Source organism: Ochlerotatus camptorhynchus, unplaced genomic scaffold, assembly GCF_037179485.1.
Source record: "Ochlerotatus camptorhynchus isolate MF236.1 unplaced genomic scaffold, CSIRO-AGI_Acam_v1.1 ptg000453l, whole genome shotgun sequence".
NCBI lineage: Eukaryota > Metazoa > Arthropoda > Insecta > Diptera > Culicidae > Ochlerotatus > Ochlerotatus camptorhynchus.
The window spans coordinates 47,227-63,388 of record NW_027040939.1 but is presented as its reverse complement, the minus strand read 5'-3'; positions in this window follow the sequence as shown (position 1 = coordinate 63,388).

Below are 16,162 nucleotides of genomic sequence, written 5' to 3'. Positions count from 1 at the left end.
CACACAAAAATCATCGAAAAATAAAAAAAAGGCGAAAAAAAAAATTCTTAAATTTGTTTTCCCATTTTCGATGCCAGCCACACAAAAAATCATCGAAAAATAAAAAAGGCGAAAAAAAATTTTTAATTTTTTTTTCCATTTTCGATGTCAGCCACAAAACAAAATCATCGAAAAATAAAAAAGGCAAAACAAAATTCTTGAATTTTTTCCCTTTTTCGGTGCCAGCCACACCAAAAAATCATCGAAAAATAAAAGAGACAAAAAAAAATTCTTGAATTTTTTTCTCTTTTTCGGTGCCAGCCACACAAAAAAAATCATCGAAAAATAAAAAAAGGTGCAAAAAAAAAATTTTTAAATTTGTGTTCCCATTTTCGATGCCCGCCACACACAAAAATCATCGAAAAATAAAAAAAAAGCGAAAAAAAAAATTTAAATTTTTTTTTCCATTTTCGATGCCAGCCACAAAAAAAATATCGAAAAATAGAAAAGGCAAAAAAAAAATATTGAATTTTTTTTCCCTATTTCGGTGCCAGCCACACAAAAAAATCATCGAAAAATAAAAAAATTGATTTATTTTTTTTTTTCATTTTCGATGCCAGCCACAAAAAAAAAATCATCGAAAAATAAAAAAATGGAAAAAAAAATTTTAAATTTTTTTTTTTCCATTTTCGATGCCAGCCACAAAAAAAAATCATCGAAAAATAAAAAAGACAAAAAAAAATTCCTGAATTTTTTTCCCTTTTTCGGTGCCAGCCACAAAAAAAATCATCGAAAAATAAAAAAAATGGAAAAAAAAATTTAATTTTTTTTTTTCCATTTTCGATGCCAGCCACAAAAAAAAATCATCGAAAAATAAAAAAGACAAAAAAAAAATTCTTGATTTTTTTTCCCTTTTTCGGTGCCAGCCACACAAAAAAATTATCGAAAAATAAAAAAAGGCGAAAAAAAAATTCTTAAATTTTATTTTCCCATTTTCGATGCCAGCCACACCAAAAAATCATCGAAAAATAAAAAAAGGCGAAAATTTTTTTTTCCATTTTCGATGCCAGCCACACCAAAAAATCATCGAAAAATAAAAAAAGGTGAAAAAAAAAATTTAATTTTTTTTTTCCATTTTCGATGCCGGCCACACAAAAAAATCATTGAAAAATAAAAAAATGAAAAAAAAAATTTAATTTTTTTTTTCCATTTTCGATGCCAGCCACAAAAAAAATCATCGAAAAATAAAAAAGGCAAAAAAAATTTTTAATTTTTTTCCCTTTTTCGGTGCCAGCCACACAAAAAAATCATCGAAAAATAAAAAAAATTGATTTTTTTTTTTTTTTATTTTCGATGCCAGCCACAAAAAAAATCATCGAAAAATAAAAAAATGGAACAAAAAAATTTTAATTTTTTTTTTCCATTTTCGATGCCAGCCACAAAAAATAAATCATCAAAAAATAAAAAAGACAAAAAAAAAATTCTTGAATTTTTTCCCTTTTTCGATGCCAGCCACACAAAAAAATCATCGAAAAAAAGGCGAAAAAATTTTTTAAATTTTTTTTTCCATTTTCGATGCCAGCCACAAAAAAAAATCATCGAAAAATAAAAAAGACCAAAAAAAATTCTTAAATTTTTTTCCCATTTTCGATGCCAGCCACACAAAAAAATCATCGAAATATAAAAAAGGCGAAAAAACCAATTTAAAATTTTTTTTTCCATTCTCGATGCCAGCTACAAAAAAAAATCATCGAAAAATAAATAAGACAAAAAAAAATTCTTGAATTTTTTCCCTTTTTCGATGCCAGCCACACAAAAAAATCATCGAAAAAAAGGCGAAAAAAATTTTTAAATTTTTTTTTCCATTTTCAATGCCAGCCACAAAAAAAATCATCGAAAAATAAAAAAAGACCAAAAAAAAATTCTTAAATTTTTTCCCCATTTTCGATGCCAGCCACACAAAAAAATCATCGAAATATAAAAAAGGCGAAAAAAAAATTTAAATTTTTTTTTTCCATTCTCGATGCCAGCTACAAAAAAAAATCATCAAAAAATAAAAAAAGACAAAAAAAAAAAAATATTGAATTTTTTTCCCTTTTTCGGTGCCAGCAACACAAAAAAATCATCGAAAAATAAAAAAAGGCGAAAAAAAAATTCTTAAATTTGTTTTCCCATTTTCGATGCCAGCCACAAAAAAAAATCATCGAAAAATAAAAAAGGCGAAAAAAAAAATTTTAATTTTTTTTTTCCATTTTCGATGCCAGCCACAAAAAAAAAATCATCGTAAAATTAAAAAGACAAAAAAAAAATTCTTGATTTTTTTTTTCCCTTTTTCGGTGCCAGCCACACAAAAAAATCATCGAAAAATAAAAATATGGAATTTTTTTTTTTTCATTTTTGATGCCAGCCACAAAAAAAAATCATCGAAAAATAAAAAAATGGAAAAAAAATTTTAAATTTTTTTTTCTATTTTCGATGCCAGCCACAAAAAAAAATCATCGAAAAATAAAAAAGACAAAAAAAAAATTCTTGAATTTTTTCCCTTTTTCGGTGCCAGCCACACAAAAAAATCATCAAAAAATAAAAAAAGGCGAAAAAATTTTTTTTAATTTTTTTTTTCCATTTTCGATGCCAGCCACACCAAAAAATCACCGAAAAATAAAAAAGGCGAAAATTTTTTTTAAATTTTTCTTTCCAATTTTCGATGCCAGTCACACAAAAAAATCATCGATAAATAAAAAAGGCGAAAAAAACTTCTTAATTTTTTTTTCCATTTCGATGCCAGCCACACCAAAAAATCATCGAAAAATAAAAAAATGGAAAAAAAATATTTAATTTTTTTTTCCATTTTTGATGCCAGCCACAAAAAAAATCATCGAAAAATAAAAAAGACAAAAAAAAATTCTTGAATTTTTCCCTTTTTCGATGCCAGCCACACAAAAAAATCATCGAAAAAAAGGCGAAAAAAAATTTTAAATTTTTTTTTCCATTTTCGATGCCAGCCACAAAAAAAATCATCGAAAAATAAAACAAAGACCAAAAAAAGATTCTTAAATTTTTTTCCCATTTTCGATGCCAGCCACACAAAAAAATCATCGAAATATAAAAAAGGCGAAAAAAAAAATTTAAATTTTTTTTTTTCCATTCTCGATGCCAGCTACAAAAAAAAATCATCGAAAAATAAAAAAAGACAAAAAAAAAAATCTTGAATTTTTTTTCCCTTTTTCGGTGCCAGCCACACAAAAAAATCATCGAAAAATAAAAAAAGGCGAAAATAAAATTCTTAAATTTGTTTTTCCATTTTCGATGCCAGCCACACAAAAAAATCATCGAAAAATAAAAAAAGGCGAAAAAAAAAATTTTAATTTTTGTTTCCATTTTCGATGCCAGCCACAAAAAAAATCATCGAAAAATAAAAAAATGGAAAAAAAAAATTTAAATTTTTGTTTCCATTTTCGATGCCAGCCACAAGAAAAATCATCGTAAAATCAAAAAGACAAAAAAAAAAAATCTTGAATTTTTTTTCCCTTTTTCGGTGCCAGCCACACAAAAAAATCATCGAAAAATAAAAAAATGGAAATTTTTTTTTTTCATTTTTGATGCCAGCATCAAAAAAAAATCATCGAAAAATAAAAAAATGGAAAAAAAAAATTAATTTTTTTTTCCATTTTCGATGCCAGCCACACCAAAAAATCATCGAAAAATAAAAAAGGCGAAAAAAAAATCTAAAATTTGTTTTCCCATTTTCGATGCCAGCCACACAAAAAAAATCATCGAAAAATAAAAAAAAAGCGAAAAAAAAATTTGAATTTTTTTTTCCATTTTCGATGCCAGCCACAAAAAAATCATCGAAAAATAAAAAAATCAAAAAAAAATTCTTGAATTTTTTTTCCCTTTTTCGGTGCCAGCCACACAAAAAATTCATCGAAAAATAAAAAAAATGGATTTTTTTTTTTTTTTTTCATTTTCGATGCCAGCCACAAAAAAAATCATCGAAAAATAAAAAAAGACAAAAAAAAAATTCTTTAATTTTTTTTCCCTTTTTCGGTGCCAGCCACACAAAAAAATCATCGAAAAATAAAAAAAGGCGAAAAAAAAATTCTTAAATTTGTTTTCCCTTCGATGCCAGCCACACAAAAAATCATCGAAAAATAAAAAAGGCGAAAAAAAAAAATTTTAATTTTTTTTTCCATTTTCGATGCCAGCTACAAAAAAAAATCATCGAAAAATAAAAAAGGCGAAAAAAAAATCTTAAATTTGTTTTCCCATTTTCGATGCCAGCCACAAAAAAAAATCATCGAAAAATAAAAAAAGGCGAAAAAAAAAAATTTTAATTTTTTTTTCCATTTTTGATGCCAGCCACAAAAAAAATCATCGAAAAATAAAAAAATGGAAAAAAAAATTTAATTTTTTTTTTCCATTTTCGATGCCAGCCAAAAAAAAAATCATCGAAAAATAAAAGAGACAAAAAAAAAAATCTTGAATTTTTTTCCCTTTTTCGGTGCCAGCCACACAAAAAAATCATCGAAAAATAAAAAAAGGCGAAAAAAAATTTATTAAATTTGTTTTTCCTTCGATGCCAGCCACACAAAAAATCATCGAAAAATAAAAACGGCGAAAAAAAAAAATTTTAATTTTTTTTTCCATTTTCGATGCCAGCTACAAAAAAAAATCATCGAAAAATAAAAAAGGCCTCCCTTTTTCGGTGCCAGCCACACAAAAAAATCATCAAAAAATAAAAAAATGGAAATTTTTTTTATTTTCATTTTTGATGCCAGCATCAAAAAAAAAATCATCGAAAAATAAAAAAATGGAAAAAAATAAATTCATTTTTCTTTCCATTTTCGATGCCAGCCACACCAAAAAATCATCGAAAAATAAAAAAGGCGAAAAAAAAAATCTAAAATTTGTTTTCCCATTTTCGATGCCAGCCACACAAAAAAAATCATCGAAAAATAAAAAAAAAGCGAAAAAAAAAAATTTAATTTTTTTTTTCCATTTTCGATGCCAGCCACAAAAAAATCATCGAAAAATAAAAAAATCAGAATTTTTTTTCCCTTTTTCGGTGCCAGCCACACAAAAAAATCATCGAAAAATAAAAAAAAATTGATTTTTTTTTTTTTTTCATTTTCGATGCCAGCCACAAAAAAAATCATCGAAAAATAAAAAAATGGAAAAAAAATTTAATTTTTTTTTTCTATTTTCGATGCCAGCCAAAAAAAAAAATCATCGAAAAATAAAAAAAAAACAAAATAAAAATATTGAATTTTTTTCCCTTTTTCGGTGCCAGCCACACAAAAAAATCATCGAAAAATAAAAAAAGGCGAAAAAAAAATTCTTAAATTTGTTTTCCCTTCGATGCCAGCCACACAAAAAATCATCGAAAAATAAAAAAGGCGAAAAAAAAAATTTTAATTTTTTTTTTCCATTTTCGATGCCAGCTACAAAAAAAAAATCATCGAAAAATAAAAAAAAGGCGAAAAAAAAATCTTAAATTTGTTTTCCCATTTTCGATGCCAGCCACAAAAAAAAATCATCGAAAAATAAAAAAGGCGAAAAAAAAAATTTTTAATTTTTTTTTTCCATTTTTGATGCCAGCCACAAAGAAAAATCATCGATAAATAAAAAAGTGGAAAAAAAAAATTAATTTTTTTTTTTTCCATTCTCGATGCCAGCTACAAAAAAAAATCATCGAAAAACAAAAAAAGACAAAAAAAAAAATTCTTGATTTTTTTTCCCTTTTTCGGTGCCAGCCACACAAAAAAATCATCGAAAAATAAAAAAAATGGATTTTTTTTTTTTTTTCATTTTCGATGCCAGCCACAAAAAAAAATCATCGAAAAATAAAAAAATGGAAAAAAAATTCTTGAATTTTTTTCCCTTTTTCGGTGCCAGCCACACAAAAAAATCATCGAAAAATAAAAAAAGGCGAAAAAAAAATTCTTAAATTTGTTTTCCCATTTTCGATGCCAGCCACACAAAAAATCATCGAAAAAAAACAAGGCGAAAAAAAAATTTAAAATTTTTTTTTTCCATTTTCGATGCCAGCCACAAAAAAAATCATCGAAAAATAAAAAAGACAAAAAAAAAATTCTTGAATTTTTTTCCCTTTTTCGATGCCAGCCACACAAAAAAATCATCGAAAAAAAGGCGAAAAAAATTTTTAAATTTTTTTTTCCATTTTCGATGCCAGCTGCAAAAAAAAATAATCGAAAAATAAAAAAAGACAAAAAAAAAATATCTTGAATTTTTTTCCCTTTTTCGGTGCCAGCCACACAAAAAAATCATCGAAAAATAAAAAAGGCGAAAAAAAAATTCTTAAATTTGTTATCCCATTTTCGATGCCAGCCACACAAAAAAATCATCGAAAAATAAAAAAGGCAAAAAAAAATTTTAATTTTTGTTTCCATTTTCGATGCCAGCCACAACAAAAATCATCGAAAAATAGAAAAATGGAAAAAAAAAATCATCGAAAAATAAAAAAGACATTAAAAAAAATCTTGAATTTTTTCCGCTTTTTCGGTGCCAGCCACACAAAATAATCATCGAAAAATAAAAAAAGGCGACAAAAAAATTCTTAAATTTGTTTTCCCATTTTCGATGCCAGCCACACAAAAAAATCATCGAAAAATAAGAAAGGCGAAAAAATTTTTTTAATTTTTTTCTTCATTTTCGATGCCAGCCACAAAAAAAATCATCGAAAAATAAAAAAAGACGAAAAAAAAATTCTTAAATATGTTTTCCCATTTTCGATGCCAGCCACACAAAAAAATCATCGAAAAATAAAAAAACCGAAAAAAAAATTTAATTTTTTTTTCCATTTTCGATGCTAGCCACAAAAATAAAATCATCGAAAAATAAAAAAAGGCGAAAAAAAAAATTCTTAAATTTTATTTTCCCATTTTTGATACCAGCCACACCAAAAAATCATCGAAAAATAAAAAAGGCGAAAAAAATTTTTTTAATTTTTTTTTTCCATTTTCGATGCCAGCCACACAAAAAAATCATCGAAAAATAAAAAAATGAAAAAAAAAATTAATTTTTTTTTATTCCATTTTCGATGCCAGCCACAAAAAAAATCATCGAAAAATAAAAAAAGCAAAAAAAATTCTTGATTTTTTTTCCCTTTTTCGGTGCCAGCCACACCGAGTGAAATTTTTGCGTTCCTTAGACGACTTAGACTGCTTACTATTAGTGACTGGTTGAAGATATGCTTCTGCAGCTCTTTAAATATCAGTTTTTGCTACTGAAATAAATATTCTTACCAAGTGACTAGGTATCAATGAAGAATTATGGTACCGTAAAACGGGGTAACATTGATAGTTTTTTAAAGTATATTCTAAATATTTTTTACAGCAATGAATGTTTTTCAAATTTTATATTTTTAAAACAAGTACTGAGAATCCAAGAGTTAATTCATTAGTAATTTGTTTAACGAAAATTAAAGCATTTTCACTTTTTTTTTAGTTTTGTAACCGAACTTTTGTTTTTTGATTTGGGTTTACGTCGATAATGCTCGATGAATATAGAAAAAAATGGGTGAAACTCAAACAATTTAGTTCTTTAAATATGCAACTTTGAATGAGTATATAATCAGAAAACATCATAAGCAATAAGAATACAACATTGAATTTGTGATGGCTATATCGGAGGTAAATTTCATAAGTGATGGTTTGAGTGCTTTTTTCGAACAGGCGAAAAACATGAAAATTGTTTTTGAATATGTTTGTTAAATATGTAACACATACTTGAGCTTGAGCTGGAGCTTAAGCTTGATTGACCGCCCACGGTTGCTACTCTGTTACTGCCAGATCAGCTGTAATTACACAGAGAACCAATAGACGATGCTTGGGACTAGCAATCATCCTCAATGTGTAAAAACTGGTGATCTTAAATTAGGCAATACCAGCGCCGGCCGCGCCCGAACACAGGTCAAGAAAGGAATGGGAAGGATTGTGTTGACATTACACTCGCTTTGATGGAAGCCGAGAACACCTCTGCACTTCCACGAGGAATCACTGGGATGTTGGATAAGAGGGTTGGGTTTGCAGCAGGGTTAATTGAATTGATGTCCTAACGATCATAGATTGGAGCGAAGGAGCTTGGGACTAAACCCACGGTCTTCTGCTCAGCAAAAACGTTTGCCACTAGGCAGACGAGCACCTTTTTAATCACCGAGTTGCTGTTATTACCATGTAGTCATATTAACAAATAAAACTATCGACAAATCTTGAATGTAGATGGGCCTGAGATTAGACTCATGGTGTTCTGCTCAGTAAGCAAAAACGGTTGCTCTAAGGCCACCGAGCTTCTCATATCACATAATACCGTTGCTCAAATTTGTGTATCCATTCAAACACGGAACCAACGACAACAACGAGTTTCGCAAAATACACGATACACAAGCGATTTTACCATAAATCTCTTTGATATGTAAGGACCTGGGACCGCGTTTTTCTTGCTCAGTAAGCAGGCCACTGTAACCGACGATCTTGCAAATCCGAAAACTAAAAACTACGATAAAGTACTTAGGCCTTCATTAAGTTCCACTTTCACGCGACGTTCAATGACAGGGTCCTATCCAGGATTACATCTGAAAAATCCAAATCTGGCCAACGCCCACCCTAAACCTAAACCTGTTATAATCCACCAGAAATGACTAACGAATGGAAGACTTTGACTACCCAGCCATGCAATAGTTTCATTCCGTGCCTTATGGCAACTTGATGATTCTATTGCGCTCGTCTTTTGGCACCACCCAGGGGAGAGGAGACTTGGTCCTGTACCCAATGCTTAGCTTATCTCCATTCCACCCAGACAACCAGAAGTCGTATAACAATGTACATATAGTATCGTAAATTGCTACAGTTTAAGTCAAAATCGCATTTAAGAATGGCATACCTCACATTATGTTTAAGTTAAATCGTATAGAATGCAAATTTTAAACCTATATGCGATGACTCATTTTTTCGTCGTACTGTATCACAAATTGAATCGGATTACATCGTAAGACTTTTCAAAATGAATTTGTTATTACAGATCAAATCGTATATGATGTTAAATCAACTCGTTTAAAATTAAATTAAAATATGCACGTATATGGCCTCCACTTTTGTACGTATAAGCCATTTATTTGCATTCTATACGAATTGTTTGTTTGTATATACAGCAATTCCATAGAAAAAAGTTATAGTGGGTCTCAGAATTTCATGAAAATTGGTATAGTTCTTCTTTATCAAAAAATATTAGACTCGTATTTTTTTTTTATTGCGCCATTAGGGTGACCATTTCCGTGTTACGGTGGTCCAAAAAATCATTTTTTTTTTCAAAAATGTCTTTTTTCAAAAATTTATAACTTCTGAACCTCTTGACCGTATATCATAGGTATATCACCTGTTCGTAAGCAATGACGTCACTTCAAACAGCTGTTTCAGGTAAATAGATGAATATTGCGAATAAATACAAACACCACCAAACATTTCCAAATGTCACTAACACCGCGAAGCCTATTGGCACAAACGAAGTGACAGACGGAGCGGCTCGAAAACTTTGGTGACTAACCTGCTATTTCAATTTTTCAGTGTACCACATGGCAACACCACTACTACTGGATTGTACCACATGGCAACACTACTACTGGATTGTACTAGCATTTTCACCAAATGTATTGGAATGTTTTGGTTCTATCTCTTTCACTCTACTCAAAACTGAAATGCATAAAAAAATGACAAAATGAAACACTCTTTGCACTCTGTCAAAGAATCATTGTACACAAAATCAACTTTATTCAAATCAAAACAAAAAAACTAACCCATCTGGTGGATGATGGCATAAGCTTTTAAGAAAATTCTATTACAGTGAACCACATTATTTTAATGGATTTCTTCGCCAGTAAGTCGTCTGTCACTTCGTTTGTGCTATTGGGCTGGAGCTTATGTAAAAGTCATTGCCTACGAACGAGTGATATACCTATGAGGTACAGCTTGGACTCTTAGGTACTGATGCAACATGCAAAAAAAATTTGGCATTGCTGCCGTGTGGCATTTTTTCGCAACTTGTCATGGAAAAGGCCCTATGGGAGGAGTATTGAAACGAAACGCTTTAAAATTTGAGTATACGAAGGGAAAGGTAAGATCTGCAATGTTTGAAACTTGGTCTACGTGGTTTATGGACGGCCCGCAGGTTGAACTGAATGTTGCACCCAGCTTGTAAGTTTTTTTTATCTAGTTCGTTTATTTGGAAAGCTCAATCGCGTTAGCTTTACGGAGCCGATAATTCATTGTTCACTGTGTGTAACAAGATTCACTCAATTCTATGTCTAGTAGGAGTTGGGCCGATTACTCGCGGCTTACTCGAGGTTAGAAGGGTACATTTTCGAAGGATAGGATCAGGGGAGGAGCTTGGGGTAGGGTTTCGTTGTCTCATCAGAGCGTTGTCGCCAGTATGAACGGTAGTGCTGTTCTAGCTTCGTCCGGAGTTCGACCGGCTATGGTGGGTGACCAGTGGGCGACGATGACGAGACGGGGGGACAAGACAAACAAAAACTAATAAAGAGAGACAAAAGACAAAAGGAATTAAATTCTTATACTAGACATTTGAAGAAAAACATAAACGGACTGCATATAGCAGAGATCACGGGTTGCCAACACGTCTCTGATAGGAACATAGGGTTGTCTTCCTTGGGCCTCGAGGGTATTCAAAAGTCGCTCTCTGGCGGCGTCATTATCCGTACATTGCCAAACTGCGTGTTCGATGTCATCGTAACCGTTTCCACACCGACAGATGTTGCTGTCCACGAGGTTTATTCTATTGAGATGAGCATCTAGCGAGTAGTGGTTGGACATAAGTCTACTCATCACGCGAATGAAGTCACGACTTAAGCCCAAGCCTTCAAACCATGCTCTCGAAGAAACATTAGGAATAATTGAATGTAACCACCGTCCAAGATTTCCAGTGTCCCAATCGGTTTGCCAACTCGAAAAGGTACTCTGACGCACTAAATGGTAAAATTCATCGTGTGAAATTTGCCTGTCATACAATTCGCCTTCCTGCGCGCCCACCTTTGCGAGAGAGTCCGCCTTCTCATTGCCTGGGATTGAGCAATGTGAGGGGACCCATACAAAGGTAATCATATATGATCTTTCGACCAGCACACACATCTGCTCCCTTACCTTTGAAAGGAAATAAGATGAGTGCCTACTTGGTTTCATCGACCGAATGCCTCAATGGAACTGAGACTATCCGAGAAGATGAAGTAATGGTCTGCGGGCATATTGGAAATCATCCCCAATGCGAAGTTGATTGCTGCCAGCTCAGCAACAAAAACGGAACAAGGTTCCTGAAGTTTGCGGAAGGCGCTAGAGTTTTCATTGAAGACACCGAAGCCAGTGAATCCATTGAGACGGGACTCGTCTGTAAAATATCTTTTCATGCAATTGACTTGTTGGTACTTTTCAGTAAAAATACGCGGAATAATAATAGGTCGAAGTTGATCGGGAATCCCATGAGTTGCTTGTTTCATGGTCAGATCATATTCAATTGAGGAACTGCGATTGGTGAAGTGAACACGGTCTGGAGTATAACAAGGAAGACACATATCTGATGATATGTAGTGGTGGTAGATTCTCATAAATCGAGATTGTGTGTTCAGCCCAAGAATTTCTTCAAAATTAGCAATTATAAGTGTGTTCGTCACTCCGCATTTGATTAGTATTCTGAGAGAGAGCTCCCAGAAACGGTTCTGGAGGGGTGTTACTCCTGCCAGAACCTCGAGACTCATGTTATGCGTTGAGTGCATACAGCCTAGAGCAATACGCAGACAACGATATTGAATTCGTTCCAATTTTATTAGGTGACTTTTTCTTGCCGAGAGAAAGCAGAAAGAGCCGTACTCTAGAACAGAGAGAATAGTTGTTTTATAAAGCGTTATGAGGTCTCCCGGATGAGCACCCCACCATGTGCCGCAAATTGAACGGAGAAAGTTGATCCTCTGCTGACATTTTTGCTTCAAATACGTAATATGGGTGCACTTTGAATCAAACCAGACCCCAAGGTACTTGAAAGACAATGATTGGGTAATGTTTCTGCCCAAAAGATTAAGCTGCATTTGGGCTGGGTACCGCTTTCGAGTAAACACTACCAGTTCAGTTTTCTGCGGCGAGAATTCGATCCCTAGATTCATAGCCCAAGAAGACAAGTTATCTAAGGAATTTTGCAATGGTCCTTGCAAGTCCACGGCATGTGGACCTCTTACGGAAACCACACCGTCATCTGCAAGTTGTCTTAGCGTGCATTGTTCTGCCAAACAGTTGTCGATATCTTTGACATAAAAGTTATAAAGAAGAGGGCTGAGACATGAGCCTTGGGGCAGGCCCATGTAGCTAATTCTGGAAGTTGTCAGTTGTCCAAGGGAAAAGTTCATTTGCTTTTCTGACAACAAATTGTACAAGAAATTATTTAAAATTCCAGGAAGTCCACATCTGTGCAGATTGTCTGACAGAATTTCAATGGAAACTGAATCAAAAGCCCCCTTAATGTCCAAGAATACTGAAGCCAATTGCTCCTTGTGTGCAAAGGCCAGTTGAATATCTGTGGAAAGCAGCGCTAGACAATCGTTTGTTCCTTTGCTCTTGCGGAACCCAAACTGTGTATTTGATAGCAAGTTATTTGATTCGACCCAGTGATCGAGTCTCCGAAGGATCATTTTCTCCAACAATTTCCTAATGCACGAAAGCATAGCAATCGGACGGTATGAGTTATGGTCAGACGCTGATTTGCCAGGTTTTTTAATGGCTATTACTTTGACCTGTCTCCATTCAGGCGGTACAATGTTGTTTTCTAGCAAGGAATTGAATAAATCTAGCAAGCGTCTTTTAGCGATATCTGGGAGATTTTTCAGAAGATTGAATTTAATCATATCGCTTCCCGGTGAGGAGTTGTTCGATGAAAGAAGAGCCATAGAGAAATCCAGCATTGAGAATGGTCTATCCAGAGAGCCGCCGCTAGGAGACGCTTCTCGAAGAATATTTTGTGCTGGAACTGAGTCCGGACAGACCTTTTTAGCGAAATCGAATATCCATTGGTTGGAGTATTCTTCACTCTCATTGAAAGATGAGCGGTTACGCATGTTGCGAGCCACCCTCCACAAGGTGTTCATTGAGGTTTCTCGTGAGAGTCCCTCGACGAAATTGCGCCAATAACCGCGTTTTTTTGCTTTGATTAATTGTTTCAGCTTTGTCTCAAGCTTTGAATATTCCTCGAAGTAAGTGGAGGTTTTGTGTCTACGAAAAGCTTTGAAAGCATCAGATTTTTCTACATACAATTTTGTGCATTCTTCGTCCCAACCAGGTGTGGCTGGTCTCCTTTTAAAGGGTGCACTTGGAACTTTTCTTTTTTGTGCTTCCAGTGAGCTTTTGTAAATCAAATCGGCTAGGAATCGATATTCTTCCAATGGTGGAAGCGCATCTATTGATTCGACACCGATTGTCACCGCCGTTGCATATTTCTGCCAGTCGATGTTCCTTGTAAGATCAAATGGAACCCGAGATGGTTCTGCAGAGTGAGGGCCACACTTTATTGAAATGATGATTGGCAAATGATCGCTACCATGGGGATCATTGATAACCTTTCACTGACAATCCAATGATAGCGATCTTGAACACAAAGATAGGTCGAGTCGGCTTTCTCGAGCCGGAGGTTTTGCTATACGTGTCGCTTCACCAGTGTTCAAAATAGTCAAGTTGAAATCGTCACATAAATCGTAAAAAATAGCCGCTCTATTGTCGTCATATAGATCGCCCCACCCAGTACCATGGGAGTTCATATCACCCAGAATTAATACTGGGGATGGAAGAATCGAAACTAGATTCCAGAGTTGACTACGGCTAATGGAGGTTCTTGGTGGAACATAAACTGAAGCTATGCAAAGCTCTTTGTTCTTCACATTTATTTGGCAAGCGACGATTTCGACTCCTGATAGAGCAGGAAGGGAAATTTTGTAGAAAGGGTAGCACTTTTTGACCCCTAAAAGTACTCCTCCATAAGAATCGTCTCTATCCAGGCGAATAATGTTAAAATCGTGGAAGTTGAGTTCTTTATCGGAAGAAAGCCATGTTTCACAGAGAGCAAATATATCACAATCAGAATTGTGAAGTAAAAATTTGAACGAGTCTAGTTTAGGCACTAGACTACGGCAGTTCCACTGTAGCACAGTGATCATATCTTCAACCTCGTTCGACGAATTATCCATCGAAAGATATGATTGATGCAAGGAGGGGCCATGAAACAGTCAATTGCTTAAGATATGATTCTAATGTTGGAAGCAAGGCAGAAACTAAGCTTCTTAGAGGGTCTTGTATGTTGAACATGTTTAATATGAATTCCACAATGGCTGGCATCGAAAATGAAAAAAAAATAAAATCCTTTTTTTAATTTTTCGATGATTTTTTTGTGTGGCAGGCACCGAAAAAGGGAAAAAAAAATCAAGAATTTTTTTTTCGCCTTTTTTTTATTTTTTGATGGTTTTTTGGTGTGGCTGGCATCGAAAATGGAAAAAAAATTAAAAAATTTTTTTTCGCCTCCTTTTATTTTTCGATGATTTTTTGGTGTGGCTGGCATCGAAAATTGGAAAATAAAACCCAAGAATTTTTTTTTTCGCCTTTTTTTATTTTTCGATGATTTTTTTTGTGGCTGGCATCGAAAATGGAAAAATAAAAAATTTAAGTTTTTTTTTTCGGCTTTTTTATTTTTCGATGATTTTTTTGTGTGGCTGGCATCGAAAATGGAAAAAAAAAATTAAAAAAAATTTTTTTTGCCTTTTTTTATTTTTCGATGATTTTTTTGTGTGGCTGGCACCGAAAAAGGGAAAAAAAATTCAAGATTTTTTTTTTTGTCTTTTTTATTTTTCGATGATTTTTTTTTGTGGCTTGCATCAAAAATGGAAAAAAAAATTTTAAATTTTTTTTTCCATTTTCTTATTTTTCGATGATTTTTTTTTGTGGCTGGCATCGAAAATGAAAAAAAATATATCCATTTATTTATTTTTCGATGATTTTTTTGTGTGGCTGGCACCGAAAAAGGGAAAAAAAAATCAAGAATTTTTTTTTGCCTTTTTTATTTTTCAATGATTTTTTTTGTGGCTGGCATCAAAAATGGAAAAAAAAAATTAATTTTTTTTTTTCGCCTTTTTTTATTTTTCGATGATTTTTTTTTGTGGCTGGCATCGAAAATTGAAAAAAAAAAATTTAAAATTTTTTTTCGGCTTTTTTATTTTTCGATGATTTTTTTGTGTGGCTGGCATCGAAAATGGAAAAAAAATTTTTCGCCTTTTTTTATTTTTCGATGATTTTTTTGTGTGGCTGGCACCGAAAAAGGGAAAAAAATTCAAGAATTTTTGTTTTGTCTTTTTTATTTTTCGATGATTTTTTTTTGTGGCTGGCATCAAAAATGGAAAAAAATAAAATTAAAATTTTTTTTTTCCATTTTCTTATTTTTCGATGATTTTTTTTTGTGGCTGGCATCGAAAATGGGAAAACAAATTTAAGATTTTTTTTCGCCTTTTTTATTTTTCGATGATTTTTTTGTGTGGCTGGCATCGAAAATGGGAAAACAAATTTAAGATTTTTTTTTTCGATGATTTTTTGTGTGGCTGGCACCGAAAAAGGGAAAAAAATTCAAGAATTTTTTTTTGCTTTTTTTATTTTTCGATGATTTTTTTTGTGACTGGCATCGAAAATGGAAAAAAAAATTTAATTTTTTTTTTTCGCCTTTATTTTATTTTTCGATGATTTTTTGGTGTGGCTGGCATCGTTAATGGAAAAAAAATTGAAAAAAAAATTTTTCGCCTTTTTTTTATTTTTCGATGATTTTTTGGTGTGGCTGGCATCGAAAATGGGAAAATAAAATTAAAGAATTTTTTTTTCGCCTTTTTTTTATTTTTCGATGACTTTTTTTGTGGCTGGCATCGAAAATGGAGGAAAAATATTAAAAAAAATTTTTTTCGACTTTTTTATTTTTCGATGATTTTTTTGTATGGCTGGCACCGAAAAAGGGAAAAAAAATCAAGAAATTTTTTTTTGTCTTTTTTATTTTTCGATGATTTTTTTTTTGTAGCTGGCATCGAAAATGGAAAAAAAAATTTAAATTTTTTTTCGCCTTTTTTATTTTTCGATGATTTTTTTGTGTG